The 27,632-nt window shown below is 26.6% G+C and overlaps 1 protein-coding gene across 4 annotated transcripts in view; it reads left to right on the top strand.

Moving 5' to 3' along the window:
* The window catches only part of LOC122711517 (cordon-bleu protein-like 1), a 64,540-nt gene that overhangs the window by 21,899 nt on the left and 15,009 nt on the right, over positions 1–27,632 (top strand). Inside the window, exon 2 of one of the 4 annotated variants that reach the window (XM_043930346.1) lies at positions 14,792–14,858. The exons of the other annotated variants lie outside the window; for them this stretch is intronic. The gene's annotated coding sequence lies outside the window, so the exon portion shown is untranslated. The remainder of the gene's footprint in view (positions 1–14,791; positions 14,859–27,632) is intronic. 4 annotated transcript variants of the gene reach the window in all.

Consider the following 27,632-nt stretch of genomic DNA (forward strand, 5'->3'; position numbering starts at 1 on the left):
ATTCTTCATCTTACAAATTTTTTTTTACTAATTATTTGAAATAAAGAATCTTTTCTGGATCGATCTTCAGTCATAAAACAATTTGAGATGTAATAAAATTGAGATTTCCTGGATCATCAACTAATCTCTTTCTTATGTTCGTTTTCATAGATTTTATTTTGTCCTTTTCAACCAATGTTGAGTTCATGACTTTGCCTGAGACATGATCACTGTTTGTTCTATGTTCTATATTCTTGATATATATGTTGATTACCAAAAATCGATTCTTGATCTTAGATTTCTCAGTCTTAAGATTCTTTAACAATTCATTAAATTTTTTTTATGATAGATTGAATAATTTTTATACACATGAAATAATACATATAAATAATGTATGGATTTCTTCTAAGTTATAAATTTTATTTAAAAATATATATATATATATATATATATATATATATTTTGTTGAAAAGATTAATTCAATTTTATTTAAGAAAATTATTATTATCAAGTATGTAATACATAATAATTGATTTATAAAATTTTATGAGTAATTTTTGTTAATTTCTAGTTATAGAAGAATTAATACATTTTTTGAATTAAGATATTTTTTTCACTTAATGGAATGTTTTTAATTTTGAAGAGAATTCTATTGTCTGATGAGATAAACTATCATCGTTATCGTATATAAATAAAAATCTAATAAAATATCGCTTTTGTGTCGAGTGTCTTGAGATAAGCGATAACATTATATTTATACTTATACTTGTGTTTCTATTGTCTGATAGAACAATCATCTAATAGATTTTAATTGTTTGATAACATTTTATCTAGATAAATATTAGATTTAGTATATAAAATTTCCTTTGTTTCAAAATAAAAAGAATTTTTTATATCAAAAATATACACATCATTCATATTTATATTTATATGTTTTTATAATATATATACAATGTTTTAACATGTTTCTATGGATATCTTATATAGTAGTGAATCGTAGACACATATTCAGGATTGAGATGATGGTAAATTTGAACATTTGTTTTCTCGTGAAAGATCGAATAATCGAGATCGAATGTTTCTAAGAAAATCGAATTTTCTTTTAATGCCAAAAACTAATCGAAATATATAATGTGATTCAATAAGTCATTCTCTAGATTATGATACTGATCATATATAGTATTAAATATGAAAAAAACTAGTGAAAAGCGATCACAATGGTATAGAATATAGTGGCGATTTCGAATAATAAATCTTGCTATTAATCGGCTCGTTGACGATATGTTTAACATCATGTTAAAATATATTTAAAATAAGTTTAAATAATCACTTAAATGATTTATCTATCACTTTAAGATTATTAAAAATAATATTAAAATGTTTTAAGTTTTGTATTTTTTAAATAAAGTCAGAAAATCGTATATATGTAGAAATTTAGAATTTAGATTCTAGATCTAATTTATTAAGAGTAATTAAAAATCTAAATTAATATTTTTATCTATAGAAAAATTAAGAATATATGTATATAGTTGGATTATATTTATATATTTTTTTCATATCATGATTCTTAATATTCTATGATAAAGTATATTTATATATCATAATTTTATACTTAGTTCTTATTTTAATATTTTATAATGTAATTTTATATGATATATTAATACATCATTTTAATCGTATAATTCATATGCATTATAATTGCACGAAAAATGAAATTATTCCTTCTTGTATCTAATATTTTCTTATCAATTATATTTTCCAACGTTAACTTTAAAAACTGTTTAATTGCTGCTTGAGCATCGCAAAAGTAGATATAATCTCGGTAATAAATTTACTTGTAGTTGGTAGTAGTTTCATTTTTATTATTTTATCTTTATTTGCTCATTTTTATTTTTTGTTTTATTTTATGTTTGAAAAATCGGAAAAAAATATATGACCGCCACGTTGAATCGGAGAATTTTGTAATCTTCATTGGAAAAATTGTAACTCAGTTATAATAAGTCATGCATTATTGATATTTTCTTTTCAGAAATTTATTCTATTTTTGAGGATTATAGTTAAATAATTATTTTAACATAGTGTATAGATCTTATCAATTTTAATGTTATTTCATTAACATTGATTGATTAGTTTCTTTGATAATGTTTAGAGAAATTTATATACTAAATTACGAATTAGGATTTATAATTCTTTTGACTTAGGTCATATCATTTCCTATAAAAGTCTCTTTTTACTTTGGAAATTGTGGGAACTAGTTCTTGAGAAAAAGTGTCTTAAAAAGAATGACTGTCCTCTTTAATTGAAATGCTCTATTCGAAGTGTTTAATTAATTACTAATTCTAAAAAAAAATCTTGTAGATTGTTGTATATTAGGAATAAAAACACAAAATAAATAATAAACGGTCATTAAATAAATAATAAATTTATTGGTTTGAGACATTGTGATGAAAAAATTGATATAAAAAAAGGTCTTGTTTTTTTTCTAAATTTCAAAAATTATGTTTTGGATTAAAATACTTTGTCAAAATTTATTCGAAGAAAGAATCGTAAAAAAAAAAGTTATTATGACTAATTGAGAATAATTTTAGGATTCACGAATCTAGTTTTATCTTCCGAGCATAATTTCTTTTCGATATTATGATCTCGGGATCCAACGTCGTTTCTGCTGAAAGAGAAGTGTTCGAATGTAAATCAGTGTTGTTCATTAAAATTCAGAAGATCAAATCGGATGGTCGTCTCGTTAACTCGTTTCTTTGCTTCGTCCTCTTTTTTTTTTATTTTCATAAATAACTTCTTTTTCTCTTTTTTGACTTCCCACGGCGACCTTAAATTCTCGTTTTATATTTTCTCAATTCACTGAACGCAGGGAAATCGCATCTGAATTCTACACTTTATAATTGGAACGAGTTTCTCTCTCCTCTCTAGATAAATCGGAAGTAGCTATGTCACGAGATTCGAATATTGCGCTCAATTTAACGTATCCGATTGGTTAATTCGATTGTTGTAAAATTCGAATATAATTCCGTGCGAACATAACCTTAATTTTGAATAAAATAATTGTAGTTAAAATAAAAATAATTTTATCTTAAGATAAAAAGTATGAAGTGAACGATTATGTTCCAAAACGATTAATTGTTATTAGATATATAATAATAATTAATTTTAAACATAGAAAAATATTTATTTGAAATTTAAATTAGGGATAGAAGAAATTTTTATTTTGAATCCTTTGAAATTTCCCGCCATATATTTATCCAAGAATGAATTCTCTTCTCTAATCTAGTTAAAATAATTATCGGATTATCCAAAACTGTTTTTAATTACAAAGATTACGAATCCTCTTTTTAAAAATATTTAATTGTATAGTATTGTGCTATCTTAATTATCAGTTTCTTCTATCCGGTAAACAACATGACATAGAATTATTTTCCAATTGAAACGAGGAAATATCTTGCGTGAAACAACTTATTACATCAATTTGCATGAATTTTTACAACCTGTTGCTTTCAGTTAATCTCTTTTTAACTCGCGGCCATCGGACGCTGACTTATGAAAGTTTCACATCTTAATTTATTCAATCCGTTTTATGAATTTTATTGTAAAAACGACTTTAGTTATATCGAGAACAGTTTTAACAATTAACACGAGTAAAATTATTTATCTTGATCGTTAAATTAAAAATAATATAAATAAAAATATAGTATAAAAAATTTAAGAAAAATAATCTTATTAATATAAAAGTCATTTCAAAAAAAATCTAAATTATATTTTATCTGTCTGTATATCATTGGAGAGCACAAATAAGAAATTATTAACTCTTAGGAACATATTTATATCTAGTATTTCAAATTTAATTTTTTTAAGATTTTTTTAAGATCAAAGAATGGATAACAAATTAATAAAATGAATCTAATTTCCAAAAGATTATATAGAATTAGATAGAATTAATAATTTCAGTAGTGGAATAATGCTATATTCCAGTAATATCTCTCTTTATCTCGATAGTATCAGAAAAATGCTAAATTCCATGTAAACCTTATCTTGGCATGTTTGATCCTAAAGATATTCTTAAACATTGTCATTTTCATTGAAACATAAAATATAAAAGTTCTTACTCAAGTCATACTCAACATACCGATAAACAGATTAAATTTCACGTCGCCCAGCAACAACGAAACCGTTGGACGAGAAGAAACGATGTGTCTAGCGGGGACCAGTTTTTCCACAACGAGAACTGAACGTTCGCCTCCGACGCGCTCCGATCTCGTTGGACCGCTTCTTGCAGATCGGTCCTCGGTCGGCGATCATCTGAAAGTCTCTACTGGAGAACGTTAATCGCTGCTCAGCTCGTGGTTACTTTCGATAAACGCAACTAACCGCGATCCGACCAATACCAACACCATCGAAAATCTCAAAGATAATCATTCGAATCTATCGAATCACTATGACTTAAAAAATAATAATGTAAATAGAAAAGAAGAACGATTATTTTTATTCAAGTATGAAATGATAAAAAGAAGTTTTGACTAGATTATTAGAAATTAGATATTAGTTAGTTAGGTTTAGATTTAGATTTGAATTAGATTTACATTAGGTTTAATCAAGCACTAGTAAAATTTAATCAGGAGAAAAAAAAATAGAAATCGTATACGCATAACAAAAACTAAAAATATTGTAAAAAGAATTTCTAATTTCAGAAAGTAGAAAATCTTGTAAATTGGAAAGCAATGGTTATAAATTGTGGGGGTATATATATATATATATGTATATTTTAAAATAACAAACTAAGAGAATTAGCCAATAATGATTAAGGATTGACGCAGTGAAAAATATTGGAAAGTTATGATATCTTTAAATCGAAATTGTGTGCATAAATATAATTTTTGAGCAGCTGGTACCCCTTTTAAGAAAGTCATCTTTATTAACCAACATTAAGGCCACCCTACGGAAAGTCTGGTTCCCCCGAGGGAAAGAAAGGCGACATCGCTCTCCATTTTTACTTTCTTACACGAAATGGAGGGAGAAAGTAACGTGAAATGGACGAAAGATGCTTGGTTTCCCAGAAACCAGTAGCAATTCCACAAGCACGTGGAATTTTTTTTCAATGATATATTGTTATTATTAAAAAGTCCATGAAAATATTTACGCGTTGCTTAATGCATGGTTAATAATTCGTAAGTTGTTAAATTGATTTGCGAAAATAAAAAAATTAACATCAAACAGATTTGTTTATATTAGCTTATTAACCAATGAAATTCAAGAATTTTTTTCTTGTAACATTTGTATTATCTAGAGAAATAAATTTTCTAGAAAAATAATCTAGAGAAATAATCTAGAGAAATACTTCAAAAATGATCATAGTGACATTCAAGTACCTAGTAATTTTCCATAGCAAGTTTATGAATTTTATTATTTGACTTCACAGATATAATACAGATATAATAATATTTTTAATTCAAATGGATACAAAGTTTATCGATGTATAAATGCAAGTCATAATTCTAATAATTAATATTGATTTAAAAGAATATCCTTTACATCACAAGGAAAACATTTTGGTGTTTGTGACTGCAATTGATTCTGATTAGCGGATATGTTGTCTAGTCGAGCATTAATCATGAACTCGCAGTTATAGCCGGGTGTCTCGAGGTCAGGGTCATGTTTAGCGTACACGGAGAAAGCGGGAAAAAAGAAACTGTGGTCGCCTTATCCAACCGAGGAGAAACGGCTCTCGGATGAAGAGAAAAAGCTGATTGGGACATGATCGAAGGGTGAAAAAGTTGAAAGAAAGTTAGCCTCTGTTTCTGCCAGGAAGGAAGAAGCTGTTAATGAAACTTATCTTCAATTTTCACCAGATGGAAATCGGAAAGAAATATAAGTAATTCTAAATAAAATATTAACAGTAATAATAATAATAAATAAATAATAAGATAGTATCGGTGATTGAAGAATATATTTTCAAAAATAATATTTAGTTCTTAAAGTAATTAAAAACGAACAAGGAGAAATCTTTTCTTTATTTTTCCTTGAGATCTTAATCTTAATAGTAATGGTATATTTTTTCTATCTCATTATCAAAAAATAAATTTTAAATGCATATATTATATTGATATTGAAATCGTCTTGACTAAAAGATTATCCTTCTTTCAGGATAAAAGAAATATTCTATATCATACATATATTAATAATACTATTATTGCCATTCTATTGCTTTTCTAAACTTTATATGATCACGATTGTATAATTTGATAAAATAATTAATAAAACTAATTAGAATGTTAAATTGTGGTAATGAAATTATGGCGAATAATAGAGACATATAGAATTATGGGCATAATCCGGGACCAATGAAAATCATAATGACAAGATGTAAGAGATAGATGATGAAATTATGCATGATGAATACTATCGTTAGAATTATCCTTGGCAAGAAAACCGGGTACCATATTTATACTATCCATATCAGGAACTTCAGACTCACTTGACGACGATCATTGAATCCTGAGCAGCGCACGGCTCATAAAAATGCATCAGATCTCCCCGAGAAAGTTTCACGAAAGTCACCGTGGAAAAAGAGATTTCAGGATGATCGGTTGGCAAAAGTGTGTCACCAGCCGTCGAATGAAAAATAATTACCTTATCAGAATCGAACAGAAGCTGTGAAGGTATCGTTGAACATATGAGGATTCCCTCAGATATGAACGTCTCGCTTGATTTACCGTTCTAGATACATTATATTGATAGAAACAGAAATTTCCCTAAGATTTCTCATCGTCGTGATATTGACGCCATTTCGAAATTTGATGTCTTTGGAGAAAATAATATAATGATAGAGTTTTCTTGTATGATAATTTATCGATTAATAATAGTAGTGTATTAAATTGTAACATTTTATTGCAAAATTTTTAAATCAAGTAAGAAAATAAATTAATTATAGATAATTTAATATCTATTCGAAAATCGTAAGATATCCAACAACTATTTCGAAGAATATTTTAATTGGTCGTTATTCTTGAACAAACATCAAGCAGTTTCTTTTTTCACGCGATTTTACGTGCGCTAGGAATCTTATCTTTCAGAGGATCGGAGATTTTAAAAATTTTAGTTTACATTTAATGACTCGTGATGTTCAATATAAAATTCGAGATAGATTTGAATGCTGTCTAAACATTTCTCTCTAGTGGAAACGAAAGAATTTTAAAAGGATATACAAATAAAATTATTTAATATTTTATAAATAATTAAATCTATAGCAATTAAGAAAGTAAAAATAAATTTGATATCTTATGTCATGCTTCTATTCTGACGAAGCCCTGATTGTGATTGTGTGAAATATAAAACACACTTGAGAATAGGAGAATAGATATTTTTAGCAACAATGTGTTTTAATAAGAGAAGAATTGATGTATTTTGTAATTTTTATAAACTGTAACAAATTGATCTCACGGATTTAGAGATATTTTATTTCGAGCATGTGTGTATCTTGCTATAAATTTCGCCCGATAAAAAGTAACTAATGCTGGAAAAAAATAACTAGAATCTAGTAAACAATCTTCGTATCTCACTTTGTAGTCACGTTTCTCATGTTTCAAAGAAGCATTCGATTAGATTGACCCAGTTCCAAAAGATCCACGGCTTACTTACCTTTGCCCCTCGTTCTAGAATCGATACGATGGTATTATATGCTCATGAAACTTGAGTGGAAAGGTCCTTGAATGTGAACAACCTAGGTTACAGAGTGACAACGACCTTGCTACTCTGACATATCCTCATGACATCCTTTTTCAATATTTTCTTGCGTGTTAATTTCATTCGTGTTAAATGGAAACGCAGGCTTAATTAATCTATAGAAACAAATGTTTTTTCATTCGATAAAAGATATCGACCTTGCGAGGACAATCTATATCTATAAATGCAGTAAAAACATTTCTTCTCCAACTGATGACTCTTTTTGACATATTAAAACTAGTTTCCAAATATAGTTATAAATTCTCATTTACTCTTTTATAATTGGCACCCCTGGAACTTTATAGGTACTCTCTTGTAAAGCGATTTCTAATTGCACAACACTTGTGCTATGATTCAAGAAACTAGTTAATGATAATCTTTGACGAGTTAAATTAAAATTAATTCATATTTCATATCGTTGGAATGATATCATAAGTTAGGTTAGGATAAAAGTTGTTGATTCAAAATTATATTTTGCATTAGTCTTAAAATTTTAGAATTATTGGGATAGAAAAGATTCAAGGATAAGGATGCTTCTGAGGCAAGTGCATAGCTATCTTAGAGTTGCAGGTGAGTAGCCTGGAATCTCCGATGGCAACGACCTTGCCAGCCGGCGCGACGTGTCCTCGCGTTATCCTCTCTCGCTGCGGCATCCTGTTTACATCCCGGTTCACCTGACGGTAAATCGACTTCTCTTTTTCTCTTGCTCGTTCTACGGACATTATTAATTCACGAGTGTCGAGTTCGTTTCGCTTGTTGCACGCAACAACGTTCCAAGCGCTCACTCCTCATTCTTTCCCTTGTTTATCCCCACTATCAATTCTAACGCGGATCTACTATTCCACCAGAAAACATTGGACTAAAACTATTTGCCCCGTTAAAAAATGGCTTCCACATGGAATGCTGGTACTTCTTACCGCTTCTAGCGATGGATAATCGTTAAGCACATAACCATCCTGGTGGTAAACGTAACACTCCGGTTTTACCTGCGATTTCTGATTGCATTAATAGTCTTGATCGTTTCCCGAAACAAAAATTCTAGAGATAGTAATTTATCTCTGTAAACTTTTTTGGGGAATCCTTTAGCTTCTTCTTAAAGTAAACGTTAAAGTTCAACCGAATAGAGAGAACGAACGTGTGTTATTTAAATTGTAAAATTAGAATATCTCCATTTCTCAATTTAAATGAAGGAGAAATTGAAAAAATTATATTCATAGGCAAATTTAAATAAAAAATTAATTTCATTATGAAAGCGAAATATTTCTGAGAGCGAAGTCCAAGGGAAGTGATTGGTTACATAAAATAAAATAAACCCGGGTTCCGTTCTTCGGAGAAGAGAAATTGAATCGTAAAGTCGTTCCGTGACGTGTTCAGCTCGTAGCTAACGCTGCGCGGACACGTAACACGTCGCGCGTAGAATAACGTAAGACGTAACGATGGTCCGCGGGGCTCGTACGGTAATACACCGCTCACGGTATGAAACACGATCCTTTCAGGTGAGTCGTGGTGCCCCGTGCACGTTCTCCTGAGTGACCTTATACACTCCACAGAGCAAACTTTTCTTCCGTAAAGAAAGCTCCAAGAAATCCCGTACACGTGGCCGCTTATACCGGGCGTCTTGAAACGATTTAAATATTATAGATGTCGAAATCTGATTTTTCGATTCTTGTGAAATTAAAATTTTGATTTTAAGCTTTTTTTAAGTTTAAATTCGTTAATTGTTATAATAACACTGATTATTTTTTGACTTTGGTAAAAAATTTAATTTTTATTTTTTATTTTTTTATTTATTTCCTCGTGACATTGTAGCGATATGAGAAATTAATATTAACAATGATGACAATTGAGATTGGATATTTAATATAATAATTAACTTAATTCTTATAATTCCAAGTGAGACTATTAATTTTAGAATTCTTTATAAGGTAGTATCAAGCATAGAATATATACATAGATAGAATTTCTTTCAATTATTTGATGAATTTTATTTGATAAATTTTTTATTCGCTTTCTGAGCTATTTTTTATTATGATTCTAGAATTATCCATGGAAAAGTTTTGGGATATAACCATTTAAAACGGTGACTAATACTCTTAAAAGTCATCTTCGATAATTAGCCATTTGAACCATATCAATTGGCCCACTTGTTCAAACATTTTGATCCTTTTCTAGTTCGTCTTCATTGTCGTCGTCGTTCACAATCAATTATGTTGACCAAGGAGATTCCACGGATCGTTAAAAAGTCTTCCTCGAATTTCCTGGTCGAATGATTTTATGAATGACGGTTCTTGGTCAATTCAAAAGAGAAAAAAATTATCGATATACATTTTTTCTTATAGCAGAGTCAAAAATGTTGAAAGATTTTTTTGTATAGAAAGATCAATCACATCTGAAACAAGTCTTCTTCTTTCTCTTTCTCTTTAATATTCATAATATTGATCACAATATTGATCAATATTTCTAATGAATGACCAATAGTTATTGACACTAACCAACTAATGACCACAATAATAATAAAAATTTAAGATTAATTTAGTTTAAATTAATTAATTTAAATTAATGTGATTACATTTTTCTTAATTAATAACAATTTTCTATCATTTTTCCATTCAAAGAAATAGTAAAAAAAAAGCATGTTGATTTTATGATTATTCCAACGTAATTTCTAAAAATCAAAGAACTTTTTGCGAATAAAGAAAAAGATGAGGCGGTATTATTACATGATATTGTTCTACTGTTGGTATGACTGTACGTGCGCATACGCATCTGCATACAAACATGGCTGAAACAGCTCTACTGAAACGAACTTGGAAAGATCGGAGATTGCATTCCTGGCAAGGGCGTTCGCAGGTTATATTCCCCTGAAAGAAACTGAGAAAAGGAAATAAAGATGGTGCGCTTGAAGGTCTCTTTGATCTTGTTTCTCATATACCTGTTTGACGTTTCTTTTGCGGCGTCTTCAAGCTTTCTCTCGCTTTTTAGCTCTTTGTTGATTTTGTCTTGTAGTTGGAAAATATTTGTAATTATTCTTTGATTTATGACTTTTTTTTTGATAGTTATTTTTATCTTATCTCTGTTCTGTTTATTATAAATAAAACTTTTAAAATGATTATTGTCATTTTTTTACTACTACATTTTTTTGTTACTATTATTATTATTCTTTTTTTTATTTTTTGTTTAGTTTATTATCTTTAAGATATATGAAAAATATTAGTAATTAACGTATATACATGAACAGTATATAACTTATTTATGAGTATGCTATATAATGTATGTATCTCATTTTTTGCTAATATTAATTGCAAATTAGCTACGTCGTTTTTAATTTTGTCATCTTAAGTGCTTCCTTCACTTGCATTTTCATGTATATCTCACTCAATATTCAATAAATGAGGCATATAAAACTCCCGGAAAATTTTCTATCGTAATTAAAATACTTCATTGAAAATAAGTTATGCAATCAATTCGAATCGAATATTTCGAAACGAAAATATTTCTAACGTGATTCATAAACTTCAGGGATTTACGAGGATACACTTTCTATAGTTATGTAGAAATTTTTATTCCTATGTGTCACGTACCATTTATTCTCATTGCATCTTTTATCGGATTCTTCGATTCTTCTCAGTAATTTCTTTGAAAAACTTTAAATTTAAATTATTTTTTTTTTTTTCATAAAAAATTTTCACAAAATTAAGTGCTGTCATATATAAATATTTAATTAAATTTGGTATTAGAAGTCAAAAACAATTTTTTGTAGAATAAATATATTATAAAAATAGAGTTTCAAGGTTAATTGTTCTAAGGTTAATTCTTTAAAAATCATTAGAATTCTGAAAAATAACTAACTTTTCTTCTATATTTAAAAAAATAAAAATTTTACTTTTATTTTTAATAAAATAAATAAATTAAGATTTTAATATGATAATTAATATCTATATATTACAAAAGTTTAATAAAGAAAATTAAAATATCTTTAAAGTTTAGAAACTAATTTATTTGTATGCTAATGCAAACATACATTACAAAATGCTGCATCGTGGAATAAATTATCTCTTTCCACGACCCTGATCGTGCGCAAATAATGCTATAGATCACTTTGCGTCACTGGAATGACAATTACGATCGTTTAAAGATGCAACATGCGCAGAACAGGTGATGACATTCGTCGACGACCTTCTCCTAGATATGTTCTAGACATATTTCATCTTTTCCTGGAAATATATGAAATCCAATATATCATACAAAGCTTATACCTGAATCATAAATCAAATGGAATTTCTAAAAGCATAAAATTGATAAAATATGATAAAATGAATTCTGTAGAACTTAAATGACTTAAATTAAAAAAGAATTATTATTAAACTCAATCAACTAAAATCATTTTATAATTATTTCTATAATCAATCTGTGATATAATTAAAGATAAACAATTTATTTATTATTTAACTTATTATTTAATCAATTAGAATCATTTTATTAAATCTTAATCAGAAATTTTCCATTTTAATGCAATTAAGAAAAAATAATTCTAATTAATTTAAGTTTAAAATCTAATTCATAGAAATATAAGTAATATTTATATAATTAAAAATTAATATAATTATTTAAGCAGAAAATATAAAGAAATGAATCTTTATATTTAAAGTATCGATCATCCTAAAGATTATCTTAAGATTATCTTAAAGATTAACTAGATATGCCCAGTTTACATCAACTCAAGATGAGTATTACTATGTAATATTGATTTCATAGAATTAAATAAATGAATAATCCTCACAAAATCTAAATCAGAGACAAAATGAACGGAAGCAAAAAAAAAAAAGGTGGTGACATTGCAAGGTTGCTAGCCAAGTTTTGCAATCGTGATTGTGATGCAATCGGACCCCGGAGTCTCGTCGACATTGAAACCAACACAACTTGCGTTCAGTAGAAGCCAGCTTTGCCACGAGTTTATTTTATATTTTCGAATGACGATTATTATTGTATGAAAGATTATGGTTTCTTTGTGACAAGTTCTTATTGTCTTTCCTTGTTTTCTTTTTCTTTTATCTATGTCACGAACTGGAATTATGCCTAAAGAATGATCTTAATGACTTTTATAGTACACACGTTTCCTTGTTCTTATTTAACTTCTTATTGCCTTTATTATAATTATTATATTTGTTAATTTCTTTGTGTCTACAGATTATATATACACATATTCGATTATGATATTTCAACGAAGTTCCTAATGGTTACAATAGAGCCATTATACATGCTATTTTAATTCTGGTAATTAAGTCAAGAATAATAATGAAATTAAAAATATAAAAATTACGAGAGTTGAAATTGTTATTTTTATGAAATGTTATTTTTTAAATTAAAAAAGAAAACTATTATTTTAATACTATTATTTTAGTACAAATATAAATACATAGTAAAATTCGTAATAACCGGTTTTTCTTAATATATTTGGTATCTTAATATAACACAAGTTGCTAACGATAAATAAAAATCCTTAAGGCTTTTAATTACAATATATTCAGGTTCGAAAATGTTCAATCGACAAGCAAGAATTATATTATAGAAGTGTTAATTGGTGGAAGAACTCGTTATATAATTTACCATGGACTATTAATGGCGAGAAACAATAGTATTCGTAACTTTCTCTTTTGTGTGCGATGAGAATCGGCCGGATATTGGTCATGTATTACATATAGAGATATTTATGCATTTATGTGATACTGTTGGATTAGAAACAAATTTTATTGCTATAAAAATTTATTTAAATAAAGAATTTCGCAAAATAAATGAACTTAAATTTTCGTATTCTAAATTCTCTATTTCAAAGAGAAGACGTATATGAGGCTCTAGTGACTAATTGGTAAATGACTATATTGTCATCGAACAATACTAGGAGAATCTCTTCAGAAAAATTTTGATAACATTTTGAGTTAACATTTTCTAATAATAGCTTAGTATTGAAACTTCGAAAAGAATATTTTTCGAGACAGAATTCTAGAAAGTGATTCGCTACACATGTCACCATGGCGAATTCCAAGAAATAATAAACGTATTATTGAACTGGATAATTGCAGTATCATGTTTCGTTGCTTCGATGAATTTATCTCCGTAGCGATATACATGGTGTCCATTATGAGTGGATCATATCTCGATTCGTGGATATTATTTATCGGATATCAATTTTTTCATACATTTTTTCATAGCATTTTTATCCATCGCTTCTTCGATAAATAAAAAGATTGTATTGTATTATTAATTCAATATTACATCGATTTCAATTATTCATTGATTTTATTTAAAAATATATATTGAAGAATTTTGACAAGAAAGATAAAATTAGAAGAACAAGATATTTACTTTAATGCGACAAAAAAATAAGGTTAGGTTAACGGCTTATTCAAGAATCTTTGGCTTTCCAACTTGCGACGCAGTACGGTAGAGGGCGTAATATGGTTGTTTTAATTAATCTAACCTAACTTATATTTTTCGTTTTTGCAATTTTTCATAATAGTGGTTTGCTTCGAAGGTTTTTTAATGAATATAGTTGGTTTTCATTGGATTCCTCGAATATTCTTTATAATCCTATTAATCTTTGACAATCTTATTATTCCTTCCCACTAAGCGAAAGATTCTATTCGATAAACGAGCACAACTTCCGTCTTCGTAATTTCCTTCCAAGCCATTTCTTCGATTTTACGAAGAAAGTTGTTTACTGACTATTCCCCTTATACTTTTTTTACTTCTTATGATCGACTCATATCATTGATTCGCATCATTGACTCGCATGAATTCTAATTTTTTACGTAATATTTCGAACAGAATTGCGTGCAAGGAATGCATTGTTGCGCTTTTTACATGAAAGGCTTTACCCGATTTCTGTTGATGCAACCAACGAATGCACACGATTCTCATAAATCAATCTGTTTTTAGTCATCTTATCATTAACCGGACTTATTCTTGCCTTTTTTTTTTACGATAGAAGGCTTTAGAATAAGAAACTTGGAACAAAGTTAAATGATAATGATATTTTAGTATTTGAATATATTAGTTATTAATAATTTTATTCTCTCTGTTGCAGGTAAGTCAAAATCTTGTCAGATGGCTGAAGTAATCCATTTTCATTTTGGGATTTAAAAGAAAAGATTGTAAGTTAGAATTTGATAAAACTGAAAACATTAATTAAAAGAAAAAAAAATTGATTTTTATTGAATCTATTCATTTATGATCATTCAAATAGATCATAAAAAGTAATTTTAAGTACAATGTATTATCACACGAAAAAAGTTCATAATTTGATAAAGAGTGATGAAGATTTCTCTGTATTAACAATTTGAGTGGTTTTTTGATTATAAAGAATTTCTTATTATACTATCATTATGTAACTTTAAATTGGAGAACGAAAGTTGTGGGAGTGGAGAAGTGCGATATAGATTAACATTACGAGCCAGTCGAGTCCACTTTCTCGCAAGAGAAGTAAAAACCAAGCTTACAAACACGCACATAGTGGCTATTAATTAAGTCCAAATTTATTTCAAATTAATAATTATAGAGTAACTGTTACTCTTCATGCTTATAATAATTTTTGAAATTCAATATTTATTATTCAACTTCTATTAATCTTAAAAATAGATGGAAGGAATCTTCACTTTAGTTTTCAAGGTAAACCTGCTATAAATATTACAGAACTTGATTGATTCTTCTAATAGTTAATTTATACTTGGATATAATTGATGTCTTTATAAAAAAGAAATAATTAAAATCTATAATTAAAATCTTCAACTATGTTTCAGAAACGCATTTAATAATTCAGAATTAAAAAGCTAATATAGCTAGACTATGAAAATTAGTAGATTTATACTAATTCAATACTTGTTGCTGTCTGATTAAACTTAAGTGATGTTTGAAATCTTGATGATTTTCAAAATACATGTAAAATAACCAATTTATTGATGAAGAAACTAATTCATAAAATCATAATGATGATTTCTAGTTTGCTAAATTATTAATGGTAATGTTACCTTCACTTGAATTGACTAATGAATGTTGCAAAAGAAGAGTGGCTGAAGAAACTATTTCTTTTTTACTTAGCCCAAAGTAAAAGTAAAAATTGCTTACTGACAAGCAAAGACTTCAAACGTTGAAAAAAAAATGAGGAAAAAGATTTTTATTTCCTCAAAGAAGTGTTACAAATTGAATGTTTGCATAATTCTTGGCACAGGACTAAATCAGGAAAAATTCATATTATGGGAAAGAGGAAATCCTTGTCTAAACAACTTGTATAAGCATATGCACTAATTTCATTAGGAAATATGTTGAACTATTTTTAATTATAATTTATAAATTAATTCTAATTTTATAATTGAAATAATTCTCAAAAAAATAATTAAAGATAATATATATAATTGAAGATAAATTATATTTGGATTTAATATTTGTTAAGTGCATATAAGAAATTTTTTTTTAATGATGAAGATGTAAACATAATTTTCTTAATTGAAGGGAATTTTAGTGAACATTTTTTATAATAATTAATGTTTTTTTCTAATCACTGTTCCTTGATCAATCTTTCAGATCTCTTCCAATTCTAAAATTCTATTTTAAAATTTTTTTTATGTTTTTTTAAATAATTTGCATGACGATAATATCGACATTTTTAAAATAATAAACTTATCATGGCAAGATTTAAAATCAATTATCAATTATGATCAATTATCTGACTATTCAAATATTTTCTATTCATCCAATGTAATAATTATTAAGAAAATCAGAAAATTGACTTTATTAATATTTTTGTCTTCTATTTAAATGCAATCAGGTAATATCTAAAATTCCAATATTTATTCAATCTACTGAGCTACTATTTCTACTATCCTTCTACTATCTACTATTCTTCTACTTAGTGTGTTTGGCTATCCAATTCCATATCATTAGTTATCAAGAAACCTGCCTTTGAAAACGATAGTAATAGAGATATATTGGAAAGAAAAATAAATTTTAGAAATATTTATAATATTCTCATGATGAGTACATCTTCTCTTAGTTTGTTTTTTTTTCTTTTTACTTTATTTATTTATTTTTTTTTATTATTTTTTTCTTTTCTTTAAACGTTTCTAATCACTGTTCTTTGATCAATCTTTCAGATCTCTTCCAATTCTAAAATTCTATTTTAAAATTTTTTTTTATGTTTTCTTTAATTTCATTTTAATGATTTATATTATTATTATTAAGAATCATTTTACTGATTTATATTATCTACTATTAAGGATTACACTTTATTTTTTAATTCTACTTTCAAGTTTCTCTTTTAGTTCTCTTTTTCATTTTCAATTTCTTTTCATTTTCAATTTCTTTTCATTTTCAAATTCTTTTATGCCTCTCTTCATTTATTCTGAATTCTTTTATTGTTTTTTATTATTATATACATATTTTTTACTATTATTTTTTTTATATAATATATTTTAAGTTTTTAAAAATATTTATTTTAAATTTTTGAATTCTTGAATCTTTGATAATTCTTCTAATGCCTGTGGCAATAGTTTTCTAATCTTGACGATTTCATTGCTCTTCTATTATGCATCAGATGGGCTCATAATCATTTCTAATAAGTAAGTGTGCATGTAATGCGCACGCATGATGCGACAAGCAGCCTCTGGAGAAGCTCTCTCCAGAGGAGGTCGCGAGCAAGGCCACTTGGGGCGTTGCCCTCATGAGTTCGATCTCGAGCTTAAATGTGGCTGGTTATCCGCATATCGATGACTGGTTCAGAATCGATCTACTGGGTGTCTTGATTTCATCTTCTGTTTAACTTTTTCGTGTCAATATCAAATAATTTTTTTTAAATAATCTTTATTTTCTTAATTAAAGCTTGATCTTTTTTGATAACGTTAATTGAATGACGAAAATTAAATCTTCTAAAATAAGTCATTTTTGATTTAATTATTGTCATCTGAGAGTTAATATTTTGCATGAAAAATGTTAGAGTTACATTTTTATCATGAAATTCAATTAGAATTCAATCCATGCAAACATTAAATAATAATCTCATTGGTTATTTCAATGAGTATAGCGATCATAATCTGAAGGTCAAGAGCAACGCATTGAGAATAATGATTCGTCTGAGATTAAAATGTATGCTAATAAATCGCGTAGGTGTCATTGTTTGAAGACTAAGAAATATGTAGATGTCAATTGTTCTTATGCTGTTTACAAGCTTGTTACATGAATCTAATGATTCAAATATGTGTATTTTACTTATAAATAATTTTATGGAAGATGAAAATATCATGAAAATATCATTCATATGGAAAATGCAAATATTGTCAAATGAAGACATGTTTATTAATAAGATTTGAAAATAGACACGTTTTGAAATTTATAAAACAAAAATTTGAATCAATATTGAGATTGACGATGAAAAACTTAATTAGCTCTCAGTTATGTAGTTTCTTATGACTACTTAGTAGTCTGGAAGAACTTTGAGAAACATATCTGTACAATGTATTCGAGTTCCCAGAGAAACATTCTGTGACGATCAAGTTACTAATGGAAGTTATGTAAGTGCATTATCGTCTTCTTAAAACAATACCTGCCATTTCCTGCTTCACAAAAGCTTAATAAATTAAGAACATAAAAGAAATAAATAGTTTTTACCTGTTAAAATAGCATTCCAGTATTACTTATAAAAGATCATATTAAAGATCATATTAAAGTTTGTGGATGTAACAAAAATAATTTTTTGTCAATATTTGTTCCCATCAAAAGTATGCAACAAAACTGTGTATAATAAAGAATATTTAGAGTACAATAGCCAAAATAAGACAAAAATAAATTCTTATTTTCAGTATGATATCTATATACGCATACATTGTGATTGTCTTTTTTATAATATTGCAACATTATAATATTTATATGCAATATTTTGCAACAATATTATGTCATGCTGCAAATTGGATTTAAATGTGGTAATTTGTGGAATTTTTATATAATTTTTTTTCCATTAGTTACATCAGATACAAATATGTTTCAACAAATATATGGAGAAAGGAATACCAACTATTTATAGAGCTGAAAGATTATATGTGATATAAATGGCGTTTAAAATTGCAAATCCGATTCTCAGTGTAGCTACAATTTCATATTCAATTGTAACAGTGAGAAAAACGAATGCTTGAAACGTTATTATTGATTCACCGACTGCCGGGAGTTATATAAATCTATGGCGTATTTTATTTTCTATAAAGCATTTTCTGTTACTTTCATTTAAAGAAACCAAGCAGAACACGTTACACGTAAGAAATGAATGTGGATTTATTTTTTACGGATGGATTGGCAAGATATGTGCCAATGTGAATAATTTACAAATTGAAAAAACTAATACAATTCACCAGGGAATCTATTGAAGAAAGAAAATCCACGAATTTAAATAAATTTACATTAATTGGAAAATAAAGAAATTATAACTAATCTGTATCTGTAATATTCTAATAAAAGTTTGAGAATCTGCTAGATATTATTTTAAAAAATTAATGTGAAATTAATACAATTATAATATCATAAATCTGAATTTCTTAATAGAAATATATGTCTTATTATAACTATATGTCATAAAAGCAAATATATTAATTACAAAAATATTAACTTAATAGAGGAAAAAAGTTTATAAAAAAAAATATGAAAAAATCGTAAAGTGCGATTAATCGCATTATATGGATTGATCCTAATACTATTATTAGATTAAATATTGTAATTTCACAAAATTGTCTCCTTACGTCACAAAACAACAATTACGTTAGTTGATATGGTTCAATAAATAGTTTTGCGAATGCTTATATTTCATGCAGCGATGGCAACCTGTTTCTTTTCTACAAGAAAGTTTTTTCAATGTTCAGTGAACCAGATCGCATCATATATTATTTGAAATGGATAGTATTGGTCATTTTAACGCTAAAAAATATTATCTTTAATGAAAAAACAGTGTATCTTTTAAAATAATATTTAAGAATTGATTCCTGATTATTAATGGTTTAAGAAGTCTTTGTCTTACCATAAATTTCTATTCAAAAGTGATAATCATTGGAAGACATTTGGAAAAAGGAAATTGAATTTAATTATGGCGTCGAATGTTCTTCAGAATGTATAATATTGGTAGTTATTAACACTGAAAAGTATTACCTTGTGAGTATCACCATTACAATTACTCAAAGGCAATATATGAGAGAATAAAAAGAACCGAGTGCATTGGCAAAGTGCAATCGCGTCTTCTTTGGTATTACGCGTATTGCATAATCGTATGTTATGTAATTTGCTCATAAACGGAGGAAAGAACGAAAAGGAAAAAGGCGAACAAGAGTGAGATCGATTGAGAAAGGTCTTTGAGAAATCTCTAATAACAATTTTTTCTTCGCTAATTACAATTAACAAATAGATATTTAATTCATGTGTCAAATATCTATTTATTTTTGTGTGCATATATTTAGAATTAAAAATATGGATTAAATATTATCAAAACAATTATTTAAAAAAACGAAGTAGCAAAATAATCAGTTATAAAAAATGTTATAGTAATTCCTTTGTATAATAATCATTAAAAGATACGTAATATCACAAAATATGCATATCATATGTTTATATGTAATAGTACAAATATATGTATAATATATAATGTTATATATAATATGTATAAGGTTGAAGCTTGATTACTATACTGTATTATTGTATACACTAATTACATAACGCAAAAGAGAAGAGTATAAAAGAGCTAATTCATTCTTCTTCATCTTTTGTGACTCATCTAAATGATTTGCACGTGTTTGGCATATTTATACTCCAATTATAAGTTATGTAGATCAAAATAATTAAAGATGTATTCAATTTTATTATTGAATCAACTGTCTTTGAAAATGTTCACATAATACACATAATAATTGATATTAATTTAATATTGATATTAAATACGTATCTATAATGAAAATATATATATAAAAAGTTATGAAACAATATGAAATTATCAATCTTATTTTAATAGAATTTTAACAAAACTGATTTAATTATTGTTATATCATTTAATTCTGAATAAAGATTCATTAATAATCTCATAAAAACAAATAATAAAAATTAGTTTCAAATTGTATATGATAAATGATACTAGATAATAATACTAGATAACTAGATAATAATACTAGATAACTTTAAGTTAGAAATAACCCTAGAGATCCTAGGGAGAAAATAATTTCAATTTCTATAAAAATTGTAGACTGACATATTTAACTCAATAATATAATTCATAAAGAATATATTATTCCTTTCAAAATTACAAATTAAAAATTCATATATTATTACATATCGATTAATTATAAAAAAAATTAACTATAGCAAGCTAATTTTAGCTGAACAAATAATTGATCTAATTTTAATTTTTAATAGTGAGCTTCGTTTAAAAAATTATATTTTTAATTGTATTAGATGATTTAATATTATTTCTTCTTGATTGGGAAGTGTTCGTTGATCTTAATAGCGGCCTATTTTCCCACATATTTCCCATCATTCACTTTGCTACAAACCAATCGTGATTTGTTATCGCAAATCGATCAGTGGCCGATAGTAATAGAAACTTTCTTGGTATCGTAACAATCGATTCTATAGTAAGTTTCACGACGGTTATCGATAGTCGTCTAGAGACGAAGCTAGAAATCTCCACTCAATGTGCTTCATTGAACACGCGCCACTTTTTTCAAATCTATCAATATTTCATTCCACTTAATTATGTTCCGCATCAATGGAGCTGGTGTAAACTGATATCTGAAAGTAATCGATCTGTGATCGTTTCGATCTCACATTTACATAATACAAACACAAATATTTTATATCTGTTGTCTTTGAATATCAAGGAAGAAAGTCTTCCTCTTTAAAAAAAAATATTTAGAAATGTAGTAAATGTGATAATTATGGCAAATTGAGGCTTATATTTATTAATAATAATAATAATAATAAAATGGCTTTAATATTATAGATAGAAAGAGTAGTTATGATTAATATTTTTATTATCGTTTGTGCTTAACTATTCAGTAAATAGAATCTCCAAGTAAAAAAAGGAGAGAAAACGGAGAAAGTTTGACGAATCCAAAAGAAACTTCACCTTGAGGTTATTGGTGTTTTATGACTTCCTAAAAGTCGAATAGTGAAGAGGTTAGGTTCGTGTTGTCATCTGACCATTTCATCTATATGTTTTTAAAATTCTTATTCCATATGGGAATTTTTATTATAATAAATTTTTTTATTTCTAATTAAAATTAATTTTTATAGATAATTATTTTTCTATTGAATCTCTATCAATAATTATATTGATATTATATTCAAAGTAGTACTAATATCAATTCAATTGGAAGTTTGTAATTTATTTCATATTTAAACATAATTCGATGTTATCTTTAAATTCAAGTTAAAGCAATTCTGATATAGTATCATTAAAATTAAGATTAAAAAAAAGATATCAACGATCAATTGTTGAGTGATTGACTCAGCAAATCTTCAATCGAAAAAAAAAAAAGAATCATGGAATTTTGTGATTCATAGTGAATGTTTGATTTTGCAAGAGTCTAAGATTTCTCGAACAATTTGCGGGAAAGTAAGAACGAATAAAAAAATGAAAAAAAGAGAACGAGTATTAGAAAAGTAGCTTCTGGAAAGACTGTATGCTGTGAAAATAGTGTTTTCTCTTTGAATAGATAGTTTTGCAACTGATTCACTGATCGATATACCTCGTTCTCGACAATACGATCTCGATTTCTCGGCCCTCTACGTCGAGAAAATTATTAAATTATCTAGTGAAAGGATTTTATTCGTAAATTTATCAAAATCTATATACAAATGTGAAATTTATTTATTTTTTTAATATTTATCAATTATTATTATTTTCTATTTTTTTTTTGTTAATTTAATTATAGTTGATAAGAATCGAGGAAAGAGAAAATACATGGAATTGCGTTAAATAATATCAACTTTCACGAAAATTTTATCCAACAGTAATCTTGATACCTTCCAAATATAGAAATATTACAATAAATATTAGAAACATAAAAAATTAAGAGCAACTGGAAAAAAAATATATATCTTATAAATTTCAATATAGAAATTATTCTTTTATGATACTTTATAAGAATATATATATTATAAGAAAGAAACGAAGAAGATCGAATTAAGGCTGATTTATCCATGCGTGAATAATTGCTTGTTTAAATATTCAGTGCACGTTGATCCTTGATGTGCTCTGCCTCTTTCCGCTCAGGTATGTAGAGCATTTCCTTTAATATAACCGGTATTTCTATTGCGTGTAGAATAGGACCTCCAAATGGAATCGCAAAACTCGTTTCCAAACGAACGGCGTGGTGCATGATATTCAATAATTGCATGATGGTGCAGACTAAGTCGTGAACCTACTTCGGTGATGGCCCTGTTCAGCTATTAACCTATATTCGATTTCATATGATATCACAAGTGAAAATATGAAAAAATGATATATTTTGCGATAAACTTTCTTAGCTAAGATGAGAAAATATATATGTTTATGCTTCAGGTATAATTAATAATTATTTAAAATTCAATTATTCAATTAATCTTTTTTTAATTTTTGAAAATTATTAAATCATTGAATATATCTTTATTGTCCAACAGAAACTAGAATTTTCTTACAATCAATGAAGTATAATAAAGCATTTAAATGCTCATAAATGGGGGATGATAGAATTGGTGCATACACTTATTAATTATATAATAGACAAAAAAAAACAGGAAAAAAGAAAAAGAATGAGAGGTAGAGATATGTACCATAGTTTGAGGCCTCCTGCCTTCCTAAATTCCAATAGCGCATCCCGTTATTTCTCCACCTGTCTGATCACTTTGTCGGAATAATAATTGACCACTTTCCAGTCTGTTTACTGTAGAGGTGATCGCTGTAGATTATGAATGGAATGAGTCAATTGTTTCTCATGATGTTCTCTGAAATACAGTCTAATGAAATATGAGTATTCAAGCAACAAATATCCCAAAGATATAATTTTCATCCTAATTTAACATTCATTCCTAATTTCTGTTGCAAGACATGTAAGTTTTTGGATTTTTATAATTAAATACAATAAAATTTTATTTATATGAATAGATAATATATATGTATATATTTATATTCTTTGGAAAATAGATATGTAAGTAATTCATATATATATATATATATATAGTTTAATGATTCTTGATAATGGAGAAATTTTTTGAAATTTTTAAAAAATTTATTTTTCTATATAATTCTCTTAGATGTAATTCCAATTGCAAGAGGTTATTTTATATTCTAGAAAATTTAATAAATTATAAAGAAAATATTTTCACTACGGAGGTTAGATTATTAACAATATTCATAAATGCTATTTAATATATTTTAATGTCTGAGTGTGAAAATGACATGAATAAACTATTTTTCGATTGTTATAACAAAATTATACAATATTGTTTTCTTATGATTATTTCGTATTTACGAGTACTATATATATATATATATATATATATATATACAAGAAATAGCACATGGTAATAGCATCCTGTCTCTGGAAGAATTATATCATTTCTACATAACTGATCGTGAAAGTATACGCAAGTACCAGGATATAGTGTTAAGTTTTATGTAACCGTAAGAAGTGTTGTAAATTCCAAAAGAACGCGAATTAATGGTAATACTTGTGTGTATTCTGCATTCATTGTATGCACAAACAATCGACACGCATTGCATTGCGATCTTTGTGGATTAAAGATTTTTATTACGTGTACATTAGCCTGTGAGACAGACTGCTTGTCGAAACCATGCTGTATTGTTTGGTGCGTGACTATTTTATCAATAAGTAGTATTTCAGGATTAAGAGAATAATTTAAGTGCTGTGGTAATATTCTAAAATATGTGAAATATATAAGTATATTATTTATATTTATAATTAATAAATAATAATTAATAATTTTGAAAAAAGTCATAGACAAACGCATTAAACTGAATTATATTGTATAATGAATTATAGCATAATATCTAGAGATTTAATATCATGTGACATATCACATATCATGTGACAGATCGTATGATACCTGTTATGTTATTTGAAAAAGTTAAGATTATAACTACAATAAAGAAGCTACAATAATGAGTAAAAAAAAGAAGATATGAATAGTTAAAAAAGAAAAAATAAGCTAACATCAGTTAAGTTATAGATGTATCACGGTCAAGGTCGTCTACTTACTTGATAAAGGTGAAGGCAAAGAACAGTAATATATCATAATCATTAAAATATTTTCAGAGCAAAGATTTCATTGTTAATTGATATTATATAGTAATTTCATTTCAAAGACATTTATTCACAAACATGATTTCTACTCATTAATTATTGTGTTATTCAATATAAAAGTTATATATATAATTGTTGATATATATATATATAGATATTTCATTTTAAATTTGTCTGATTCATTTATAGAAGTCATTTATATTATGATATTTATTACAAATGATTATGATATTATGATTTTTAGAATTTATATTTATATTAAATCAAATGTAAATTGTTAAACTATATAGTGAAGATAATTAAATATTTTAAAAAGTTATATTTATTATTCATTGCTAATATAAATGAAAAAATAAAATATTATTGAATATTATGTCAAAGAAAGCATTTAACATTTTTGGCATTGAGATGAGATAACTATTGAACTCTTAACTACTAGCTATTTGTATTTTTTTGATCATTTATAAATAAGAATTTTTTAAATAAGGATTCTTTAATTATTAATTATTAATTATTATAAAATATAAAATTTATTCATAATAATACACATACAGAATAATATACAGAAATAAATTAAATTAAAATGCTTCTAATAATATACAATTTTCTTTATTATAAAGAAAAAAGAAAAAAAAGTTTATCAATCACAAACAGGATATATTTCTTTTATATAGTATATCTACTATTTTTTATTAACTATTTCTTGAAATAAGATAGCAAAACAAGCAATTTCAGAACGTTACCTAGCAGGATATAAATCACGGCTCTTCCGTGGGATTTTTAACTGAAACCTCGGTCAAGAAAATACAGAAAAAACATTGATATTTCCTGCTTACGAGACACCTAGTCAACGAACCGAATCGTAAGAAATATCTTAAGGACGGTATCTTCTAAATAACTAGGGAACGTATAATCTGTAAACCTCGATACGTTGATTGACCAATTATCTTTTCTGGTTCGTGCAGATGCTGGACGAGAATAAAGCTGTTACTAGGAATTTGAAGAAATGATCACTAATAAAAAAAGACATAGAACAAGTGCAATTGAAAACTCTAGGAGTTTTGTATTAAGTATATTATTAACAGATGAAACTTAAAAACAACTAAAAAGAAAAAAGGAAATTAATGTATATTGATAAAAATTTATTAATTATTATTTATTAATTAATATTTGTGAATAATGAATAACATAAATCTACTATGTCAAATTAATTAAAAACCGTTTATTATATGAGAAAATATTTTAGATAGAAATTATAATATATATATATATTATTATAATTGAAAATAATCAAGATTATAAATAAATTTCTAAAGAATTCTAATTTGACGGTCAAAGGTTTTTAAGATATACATATGTCTTAATTAATCTGGTCATATTTTATTTTAAAGAAGACTTTGTTATATTACTACTTCAAACTATTAATTCAAGAGATATTTTAATTTCAAGAAGTAATTAAGATAAGTGAAACAAATTAATAGCAATCGATTTCGTAAATGTTTTCCATAAAAGAGTTGGACACTTTGGTAATTCAGACTTTCTGTTGCAAGAACGGAATTAAATCTGTAGTTTAACGTCTCCAGGGTACGCATTGCCCCCGCCTCATTACCGTGCTTCTTTCTCGCATACACCTCGTGGAAGAAAACGTGCCTACCACGGCAATTTATTGAGCAACCCACTACCACGAATCGCTTTAGGGACGCGTCTAGAAGTCACGTGTACCCGCACGTGGTGATACTCTTTGACAGAGTAAATTTGAAAAAGATTTATTAATTTGTACTTGGTAAAATGTTGTCGTTTCTAGACATCTAGAATAAACATATACCAAATCTTATTAATTGTAATTCATAATATATTAAAAGATTTCAAAAAAAAGTATAATTTTATAAAGTTAGTTTTTTTTTTTCTAAAATAATTTTTTTAAATAAAATTATATATTTTTTAATCTAATAGCTTATAATAATTTTTAGGATATATTATAGATCCTCAAAATTTATAAAATACTATTATTTTTGTAATTTTTTATGTGAGAATTTGTTTTTATTTGAGATGAGAAGACTGAAATTTGATATTTGCCAATTTATTTCTTTCTTTTTATTAATTTTTATAGTTTTTATCTATTAATTTTCTATGTTCATAGGATAATCCTAGGATAATCTATAATTTAAACAGAGATGAATCAACATTTCACCGATTCGAGTTTATTAATTTATTATATGCACAATACACGATACTTGCATAACTGGTTGTATTACATGCGTGCAATTAACATCGATGGCTGCGTTTGCCATTTTTAAGTGATAGTCGATTATGTAAAGAGTCTTTCTTCGAGATCCGAATTATGTAACGGTATCATTCCTTCGATATAATCATCGGTTACCCGTGACTGGAATGATTGATATTGAAATAGGTGTGTGGATCTCAATTTGCTTTGCTTGGTTGTCCAATGAAAAATTTTGCCTTTAAGCGATAAAACAATTATATTAGCTATCAACTTGTTAAAATTGTATCAAAAATCCAAGAGATAGATCTTAAGTGCAATAGATGATTCAATGTAAAAAATTGAATAAGGTATGATCATATGAATTTCTTTAATAAGAATCTCTT

Source organism: Apis laboriosa, unplaced genomic scaffold (genome assembly GCF_014066325.1).
Source record: "Apis laboriosa isolate Shangri-la unplaced genomic scaffold, ASM1406632v1 scaffold170_cov151, whole genome shotgun sequence".
NCBI classification, from domain to species: domain Eukaryota; kingdom Metazoa; phylum Arthropoda; class Insecta; order Hymenoptera; family Apidae; genus Apis; species Apis laboriosa.